The sequence below is a fragment of the Prionailurus bengalensis genome, chromosome A3, assembly GCF_016509475.1.
Source record: "Prionailurus bengalensis isolate Pbe53 chromosome A3, Fcat_Pben_1.1_paternal_pri, whole genome shotgun sequence".
Taxonomy (NCBI): domain Eukaryota; kingdom Metazoa; phylum Chordata; class Mammalia; order Carnivora; family Felidae; genus Prionailurus; species Prionailurus bengalensis.
The window spans coordinates 104,848,716-104,858,753 of NC_057354.1; positions in this window are offsets into that span (position 1 = coordinate 104,848,716).

Genomic DNA, 10,038 nt, shown 5'->3' on the forward strand with positions numbered 1-10,038 from the left:
AGAGAGGGAGGGAGAGAGAGAATCCCAAGCAGGCTCCGTGTTATCAGCGCAGAGCCTGACTCGGGGCTCGATCTCACCAACCATGAGATCATGACCTGAGCTGAAATCAAGAGTCAGAGGCTTAACCGACTGAGCTACCCAGGTGCCCCTAAAGGAATCTTGATATGCTCTTTCTCTTTTCTCTTTGTCAGTTGCCAATCGGTCTAACGATGAGACCCTTATTAGTTCAAGGCTTTGCAGATGATCCCCTGACATGGCTTCCTCATTCCTCCCATCCTGAGTCATTTTTAAAATTTGCAGTTCATCTGGCATTTGACTTGCATCCTGTTCTCATCGGATGTTAATGGATGGCCAGCCTCCAAAAATGCCTTCTCCTGGTCTTGCTTTTCTGCTTACCCAGACCCTCCTCCCCACCCCCCGACTCCCACCCCCAAAACTAGTCTAGTTTCCTTGCTCAGGCATCGCATTGCTCAGTTCGGTCTGCATCCTGCTGTTTGGGAAGTGTTTGCAGGGACAAGTGCTGGCTGGTGGGCAGGCCTTCCTGCTAAGAGCACTGCTCCTCTGGAAACCCACGATGCCTGCGGAAGTGGGCATTTAAGAAGCCTGCTGGTCAGTGGCCGAATGGTACTCGACCACACAGAATGGGCATCAACTGAGTGTCTATTGGGACCATTGGTCCCTCGACGTGTGGGATGGTGTCTGCTCCCCAAAGCTTCTTGTGGCTGGCATGCTTCACCTCAGTGCCTCTGAATGTTGAGCAGGAGGGGGTCCTTCTCTGGGGCATGTCTCGGTTTTGGCCCAAGGACAGATGGGACATTCCTCAGATGCCGCCTGCTTGGCGTCCCCGATGGACCAAAGGTAAGGTAGCACCAACACCCAACCATGACTGCCCAAAGAACCCGCATTTGCACCTGTGTAGCCATTTGCCTTCTGTTTTTGGAGCTCTTGCCCCACCCCAGACACTTCGTAAACACCTTACATGTAAAGAGCCTCCTGTCATCCCCACAGTGGCCACAGGAGATGGCTAATACCGTCTTTTACAGGTGAGGAGACAGGCTCACTCAGCCGGTCAGCGCTGAAGGTGGATGTCTGGCCAGCTCCTTCTGGCCCTGGAGCCCTGTGCTTGCTTACTGCCCTAGGGTGCCCAGACCCATCCTCATGCAAGTCTGTCCTCCCACCTGGGGGGAAGCCACAGTGACATAAGACCTTCTGGCGCACCTGCTACCAGCCCAGCGCGCAAGGGTCTTCCGAGGGGCTGAGGCGGGCGCCTGGGACAGCCCAGATCACCGGCAGGGTCTGCAGGAGGCCACGTGGCTGAGTCCAGGCCCTGGACTCAGTTGTCTTATTGAAAGGGACTGACTGCTCTGAGCCGCAAAGTCACGACCATGCCCGTCCAGGCGGCTCCCAAGTTCCACTTGGCAGCCTCCAGAGAGCCAAAGGCCCACCTAGTCCAGCTGATCCTTTGTAAAGGTGAACAACTGGGTGTTTTTAAGGTCCCGGAACAAAGAGCCGAATCCCTCCATGGATCCGAGAAAGGATTAAGAAGCTGCTATCTGTGATGTGACCAAGAGCCAAAGCTTGCAGAACAGAACAGACCGTGGTCACCACAAACACGTGGTGAGGGCGCGCATCACGGGAGGGCAAACAGCCAAAGACAGCTGTGGAGCAAACCCAACCAGGAATTTCGGAGACTCTTGCCGAGACTTCAGTGGCCGTGGCCCCCTTGCTTTGTCGGGGCTCTGGGGGAATTGCGGTGGCTTTCCCTGTGCAGGGCAGGCTGGCCCCATCGGAATATGGTCGTCCTCTGCACACCAATGTCTGGCTCCCCCATTCTGCTCATAGCAGGTGCCCACTGGATCTGCCCTTCTCCCAGAGAGGGCACAGTTTCTAGGAACTCAGCTTCATCGACATCCTAGAACCAAACTCTAAAAAGTACTTCGTATCAGAACCCTGGCCGCCACCCAAACGGAGGATTTGAGGCCTCGTTATGCCGACTTTAAAGAGACGGCCAAGGGTTCGCACTGCCAGCCGAGGGTGGGGGCAAGCAGGCCTTCGGGGCCCACACAAGGGCCTGTTGTTCCAGGAATCACTCGGGGCCGGTTCGGGGGTCACAATGGTGCCATTCAGGGGACAAAGAGCCTCTGGCCCAGCCAAGTGTCCCTGCACACATGGGCATCTGCCCAGGGCATTTAAAATAACACGATTTGGAGAAACAGATTTAAAGCGATGTTGCTCACTGCGTGATTCAAGGCCTTGTTCCATCCCCATCATACTTGGCCATGGTGGCCGTGGTGCTGCAGTGCTGAGGCAGGTGCCAGAGCTCCCTCTCAGGTAACACAGGGACAATCACTGTGCCAGGCTCTCTGGACGGTCCCCTCAGGGATTTGATACGCGTAGGGTACTCAGTTTCCAGGGTTCCCATTGGCCAATGCCTGGTCAACAAAAGTCTGCTAGGATAGACCCCCAGGGACACGAAGGGGGAGAAAACCTGCCAATGACACCGTGTGCCCAGTGCTGCCCGAAGTGCTACTTGTCCACTTAATCCTCATGACAGCCCTATGTGGTAGATACCATTTAGACAAGGCATCTGAGGCACAGAGAGGTTAAATGACTTACCCAAGGTCACACAGCAAGTAAATGTGATTCCAGTTCCAGGGGTCTAGCTTCAAAGCCCCAAAGTTACCTGTCATGTGCCACATCTCACCATTAGAGGGTCTGTGTCCCTCTGGGAGCAGAGAGCACAGACATGGTAAGCAAATTCTTCACGCCTACAACACTGACAGAAGATATAAGAAGATTCCAACCCGCACACAAAGAGTGTGAGGCAAACGCAGCCAGAAGCCCAACCCTCCCGGGAGGTATGTCTGAGATGATGGGGACTTTGTTAGGCAAAGAAGGCAGGGAGGGCTTTCCTGGGCAGAGCCAGGGTGGTGATCTAACCCAGGCAGGGTGGGGAGAGAGAGGGCTCGGGAGGTTTTGATGATCTGGGGTGGTCCTGAAGGTGAAGTTAAAGCCTGGCTTTTACCCCAGGGACACCAGTCGGGGAATACCTGTTGGACATAGCAGCTGTCCAAGTGAGGGAAGCTTGGGTCTGGACCTCAGCAGTGGGGCAGGCAAGCTGGGCTGGGAAAGTGGGATGGACTTGACCAGACTTTGGTGGACTGAGAGCCAGTGGAACGTAGTGGCCAAAGGCGTGGATCCCTGAGCCAGCCCAAGTGTGTGTCCTCTTTCTCAACCTCAGTTTCCTTGCCTGAGGAAGTGCCAACTATGGTCACCATCATGGGAATGAAGAAGGGAAAGGTCTAGAATGATCCTCAAGTTTCTAACCTGGGACGACGATGGTGTCTCGCTTTGTCTTTATTGATTAACCGTGTTGCTGACATCATAAACCTGCACTGATATTTTGCTTTTCCCCACAGAACTGAACGTTTAATTGGCCATGACATAGTTTAAAATAGCCCCAAGAGTAAAACCAAACTTCAGTCCCTGGGAAGAGGCCATTTCCTTCAGATCCCTTCTGACCACTACGTGAAGTACACCGCGAGGGCCCCAGAGGGTCAGGGTCATCTAACCAGACGCTCGCATCCTCTCAGTTTCCTGGGCATGAGCAGCCTGATGGCCCCAGCGCCCCCCTCAGGAGGGAGGCGGGACAGCAGAGCTGGGAGGGATTGGAGAAGTTGCAGATAAGAACAGGAGACCCAAAGGGCCAAGAGGCCCGCCCAGCACCCAGGAAGTTAGTGCTGGAGCTGGCACCCAGCCCTGGGCCCCCGGGTACCCTCGTCTGCCAGCCACCCCCTCATCTTCCTGCCCCTGCCTCTTTCCCTCACTTTTACTAAGACGTAATTGTCATATGTACAAGTTTAAGTTGTACAGCATAGTGATTTAACAGATGTAAATATTGTGAAATGCTTACCACGGCGAGTTTAATTAATTCATATCCAGTATCTCATATGGTTCCAAATTGTTTACCCTTGCGCTGAAATCTTGTCAGCCTTACTCTCTAAGCAACTCTCAACTCTACAGAACCCTGTTGTTAGTTACAGTCAACAGGGTGTGCATTACATCCTCGAAGTTATTTACCTTGTAACTGGAAGTTTGTACTGCTTTGACCACGGTCACCCAGTTCTCCCACCCCTCCCCACCCCTACCTCTGGCAACCACTAATTCTGGTCTGTTTCTATGCACTTGTGGTTTTTTTTAAGATTCCACGCAGAAGTGAGATCACAAAGTATTTGTGTTTCTCTGATTGATTTCATTTAGCATAAGGAAGTCACTATCCCAAAAAGATATCTGCACCACCCCCCCCCACCCTGTTCATAGCAGCATTATTTACAACAGCCAAGACCTGGAAACAACCTAAGTGTCTACTGATGTATGAATGGATAAAGAAATGTGGTGTATTGATACAATGGGAACTATTCAGCCATAAAAAAAGGAGGGCATCCTGCCATGTGCGATATGTTTGGACCTCAAGGGCGTTATGCCCTGTTCTTTTAAGACACTTCACTGCTTTCTGCCACGGGCCCTGATGTGGACAGAGAGGAGCTGACCTAGCAACGGCACTGATGACATGGCAAGGGGGTGGGGGAAGAGCCATCTCTGTGAGCGTGAGGATAAATACCCAGGCTCAGTACCAGGAGAGTGCGTGGCCTTTAGTTTCTGGGGTTAGAACTAATGACAATCCTTGATCTCATGGTTCGTGGGATCGAGCCCTGCCCTGGGCTCTACACTAAAAGCACGGAGCCTGTTTGAAATTCTCTCTCCTTCTCTCCACCCTTCCCCTCCAGCTCACGCACACATGCTCGCTTTTTCTCTCTCAAAATAAATCAATAAATGTCAAAAAAAAAATAACTGATGACAATCTTGAGCATCTCACAGGACACACATCCACCGGTGCCCTGAGTGAGGGGCATGGCTGTCTCCACACATCGTGCACAAAGCACCTGGCACAGTCTATACACGTTGTACTACGAATGTCAGGGATGACGATGATGGTGGTGATGGTGGTCACGATGGCATCCACCAGCCTGAACCCTGCCTAGCTGACATGCGGCATCCTCCAGTGCACTGTCCCCATACCCAGCCGGCTCCTGTTCTGGGGTATCTTGGGCCTCCGCGGCCCAGCCTCCGCTCCTTAAGCCTACAAGATGCCTTGACCAGTTTCTCTGCAGATACTCACCTGTACCCACCCCCCCAGGAGGATAGAATGAAGCCAGAAGGCCCGGGGGCCCCTATGCAGCTCCCAGGAGGAAAAGGGGCAGAGGAAGGAGGAAGTGAATTGGCCCCGAGAGCCTCTCCTATGATTCATCCTTGCCATGCAGGCCAGGAAGTGATGGCCAGCAAGGGAACCGCAGGTGGACAGACAGCATATTTCCACGGACCTCTCACATCTAGACGTGGGGTTGAGGATGCCAGTCTCGGCCTGTGCCCTCCTTTGTGTAAACAATAACCAGAATGCATGCGGAGACAGCGTGCCCAGGGAGCCGGCCTCGACAGCCAGATGCTCCGTTAGGGCCGCCCTGCCCTTCACCCCACTTACCTGAGTCAGACGGTTTCCTGGCTCCTGCTGCTAACAAGCAAACGATGTTGACCTTTTGGGGGTAGCCCCACAGGGTGTCCCCCACACTCTGGCAGAGCCCCCTGCTGTAACGGAAGGGGCAGTGGTTTCCGGCCTCACTAGGCAGGAAGGTCGAGGCGGGGAGAGGGGTGATACGGAGAGAGAGAAAACTGCCATGTGTCATCGTTGGGTCCCACCCCGCCTGCCCCTCGCCATCTGCTCAGCTTTGTTCCCTCCTGGGTTACCGTATGTGGGTCCCCAGTGGCTGGAGTGCATTCTCGGTGGGACTGAGTGCCCCACGTGTTCTTTGCTGTCACCTCACAACAATCTACTAGGTAGATGTCATGACCATTTCCACTGTGCAGATGAGGAAGCAGGCTCTCTGATGGAATAACTCCCAGGCTGAGCCCAGCCTTGAACCCGGGCAGGCCAACCTGGAGCTCGGGCAAAGAGGGAGCCATGCCCGCAGAAGTATTGTAAGGACTAATGCATCCCCGACGTCCCCTGGCCTCCCTCCAGCACTTGTCTCACCCACTGTCCCGCAGCCCCTGGGCCTGGCTGGATACAGGTTCTCAGCTGCCGCCATTCATCCCTGGAGCTTAAAAGGGCTACTGTTCCAGACGATGCTTGCCTTTTAGCAAGCATCGGAGAGGAAGGCTTTAATGGTGCCGTTTCAGACACACAAGCCCACTCTTGCACGTCCCGAAACTCTTCCACCCATGAGAATGTTCTTCCTGCTGGGGTGGGACCACAACCCAACCCCCCCCCCGTCTTGAGGGGCAGTAAGAAGGCCCCAACTTGCCAAAGCCGCTCCGTCCTCTTTAGGCCCCAATAAGTTATTTCCCAGACAGCTGAGAGAAAGAACAGACGTGGCCGCGGACGCCGTCCGGGTCTGCAAGCTGTCAGGCGGCCGGGAGAGGCGCACAGCACAGGATGGGTAAGGGGGTCCTTCTTTCTTGGGCATGGCCACACGAACAGATGTGGGTTTGGCGCGTTCTGATTTCTATGTGGCCTTGGTTCCCTCCAGGTCTCTACTTCAGCACGGGGACCAAGGTCACCTGCTGGATCACTCTCCGGCCACCTGGCCAGGGGGTGGGCACCAGGGACCCTTCCTTCCTCCCTGGTCAAGGAGAAACGGCTCGCTTTCTTCTGTCCTCCTACCCAGGGTGCTGAGGACACTCTGTGGCTCTCAAAGCTGGGGCATCAGCCTCTACTCTCCCCGCCTCCAACCTCAGCAGGACCTCCACCAGCAATGGAGGTCCCTCCACAGCCCGAAACAGTGTGACCCTCACAGCTTTCCTCAAACCCCTATTTGTCCCTCCTTTCCAGCACAGCGAGTGACCTCACCTCCTACTTCCAAAAATTTAAAGAGAAGAGAAAGGGGGCACCTGGGTGGCTCAGTTGGTTGAGCTTCCGACTCTTGATGTCGGCTCAGGTCACCGTCTCACAGTTCATAGTTTTGAGCCCCGTGTCAGGCTCTGTGCCAACGGCACAGAACCTGCCTGGGATGCTCTCTCTCCCTCTTTCTGCCCCTTCCTTGTTCGCACGTGCGCACATGTTCTCTCTCTCTCTCAAAATAAATAAACATCCAAATAAATCAATAAATCAATAAAGAAAAGAAAGAGAAGCCCATCAGAGGAACTTCCCCATTGCCTTGTCCTTCCCGGGCTCCTTCTTCCTGTCCGCCCTTCTATTCTACAAACCTGCCTCCATCTTCCCGGACACATACACCGCCCGGACCTCACACCTCCTCCCAGCGCTCCTCCCCTCTAACCCTCCATGGCTGCTCTGTTCCCTGCTGGGGCTTCTGCCTCAGCACGTGCTCTGCTCACCTATCTGCCTCCCCCAAGACACCACCAACACCACGAGGAGGCCGAAACGGATGAACAAAGAAACAAGCGAAACTAAACTACAAGCTACTAATAACACAAATGAAACCCAACTAAACCAAACCTGTCCATCAACCCTCCTCTTCTCCACTTCACAGCCAGACTTCTGAAGGAGGTGCCCCCGGGTGCATTTAGAAACAAGTAAAGCGATTTGACCAACTTTATTGAGGGATCATTTGGGTACAATAAAATGCACCCATTTTAAGCACACATTTTGGTGAAGGTGACCGATATGCACGCCCAGCCTCCACAATCAAAATGTAGAGCATTTTGATCCCCCAGCAAAGTTCCCTCGGGCCTCTTTCAGTCCATCCCTACCGCTCCCACCCCTCAGCCCCAGGCAACTGCTCATCTGCTTTCTGTCTCTATGGATCACATTTGTCATTTCTCGAGTTTCATCTCAACAGAATCTTACAGAGTGTACTCTTTTTTTTTTTTTTTTTCATTTTTTTTTTCCCAACGTTTATTTATTTTTGGGACAGAGAGAGACAGAGCATGAACGGGGGAGGGGCAGAGAGAGAGGGAGACACAGAATCGGAAACAGGCTCCAGGCTCCGAGCCATCAGCCCAGAGCCCGACGCGGGGCTCGAACTCACGGACCGCGAGATCTTGACCTGGCTGAAGTCGGACACCTAACCGACTGTGCCACCCAGGCGCCCCTGTGTGTTTCTGTTTAAAGACACTTTATTTTATATATTTTGTTGATTCCTTAAGACTGGCTTCAAAGCCAACAGCATTATAATTTATTCCTGAATGAAATATCTAACACAGGTATTTTCTCCATAAGGCACATCACAGTTTTTTTTTTGGTTTTTTGTTTTTCGTACTAGCCAGCACTATGGCACCATTTTAAAAAGCAAAATCACTAACAAAAAGCAGAAAACTGCAAAACACATGGCATGCCACAGACCACAAAAAGGACGTTTGGTTACAGTATGAGGGTTGAAACACCAAGCAGGGTGTTACCTTGTTTAGCCCCAGGCAGAATGTGCCCATCCAGAAACTCAGTTTTGTTTTGTTTTGTTTTGTCACAAGTGACAGAAAAAGCGCCACAAGCATTGAATTTGGGGTCACAAATAAATTTTAGTGAGTAGATGAATTTGCAACGTGGGATCCACAATTAATGAGAAGAAGCTATATATATTCAGAGGAATACATGAGCCAAGTTGGACCCGAGACCTTTGTCAGACGTATGCAGTGTGAATATTTTCTCCCAGCTCCTAACATGTCTTTTGAAAAGCAGATTTTAATTTTATGAAGACTGGTTTCTCAATGTTTCTTTTTATGATTTGTGCTTTTTGTGTGTCTCAGACACATTAGTGTTTGCCTAACCCGCGGCCCTGAAGATTTTTTTCCTATATTACCTTCTAGAAATTTCATTTATCTGTTATATTTAAGTTTGTGATCCATTTTGAGTTAATTTTTGTGTTTAGCCATTTTTTCCCATATGAATATCCAAGGGTCCCATCACTGCATGTTGAAAAAACTTTTTCCTCATTGGATTACCTTGGAGGCTTTGTCAATATTAGTGGTCTTATTTCTGGATTCTCTGTGCACCATTGGTCCGGGTGTCTACCCCTTTGCCAATAACACAGTTTTTATCATTGTACCTTTATAATAAGTCTTGAAATCAGTATTGAAAGCCCCTTTTTTTCCTTCTTTTTCAAAATTGTTTTGTCTCTGCTATGTCCTTCCCATTTTCATACAAATTTTTTTGCCAATTTCAGCAAAAAAGCCTGATGGATCTACGATTGGGATTTCATTGAATCTATAGCTCAGTTTGGGGAGAACTGTCACCTTAACAGCATTGAGTCTCTTAATCGTCAAACATGGCCCATCTTTCTATTTATTTAATCTCTTTAATGTCTCTTGGTGACATTTTGTTTTCTAGATACATATCTTGCACACAGTGCTATTCATTTTCTTCCTTTTTTTTTAACCTTTGACATCCACTTTTTTTTTTTTTTTAATTTACATCCAAATTAGTTAGCATATAGTGCAACAATGATTTCAGGAGTAGATTCCTTAGTGCCCCTTCCCCATTTAGCCCATCCCCCTCGCACAACCCCTCCAGGAACCCTCTGTTTGTTCTCCATATTTATGAGTCTCTCATGTTTTGTCCCCCTCCCTGTTTTTATATTATTTTTGTTTCCCATCCCTTATGTTCATCTGTTCTGTGTCTTAAAGTCCTCATATGAGTGAAGTCATATGATATTTGTCTTTCTCTGACTGACCAATTTCGCTTAGCATAATACCCTCTAGTTCCATCCATGTAGCTGCAAATGGCAAGATTTCATTCTTTTTGATTGCGGAGTAATACCCCATTGTGTGTGTGTGTGTGTGTGTGTGTGTGTGTGTATATATATATATATATATATACCACATCTTCTTTATCCATTCATCCATCGATGGACATTTGGGCTCTCTCCATACTTTGGCTATTGTTGATAGTGCTGCTATAGACATGGGGGTGCATATGTCCCTTCGAAACAGCACACCTGTATCCCTTGGATAAATACCTAGTAGTGCAATTGCTGGGTCATAGGGTAGTTCTATTTTTAGTTTTTTGAGGAACCGTTTTTGAGGAACAGT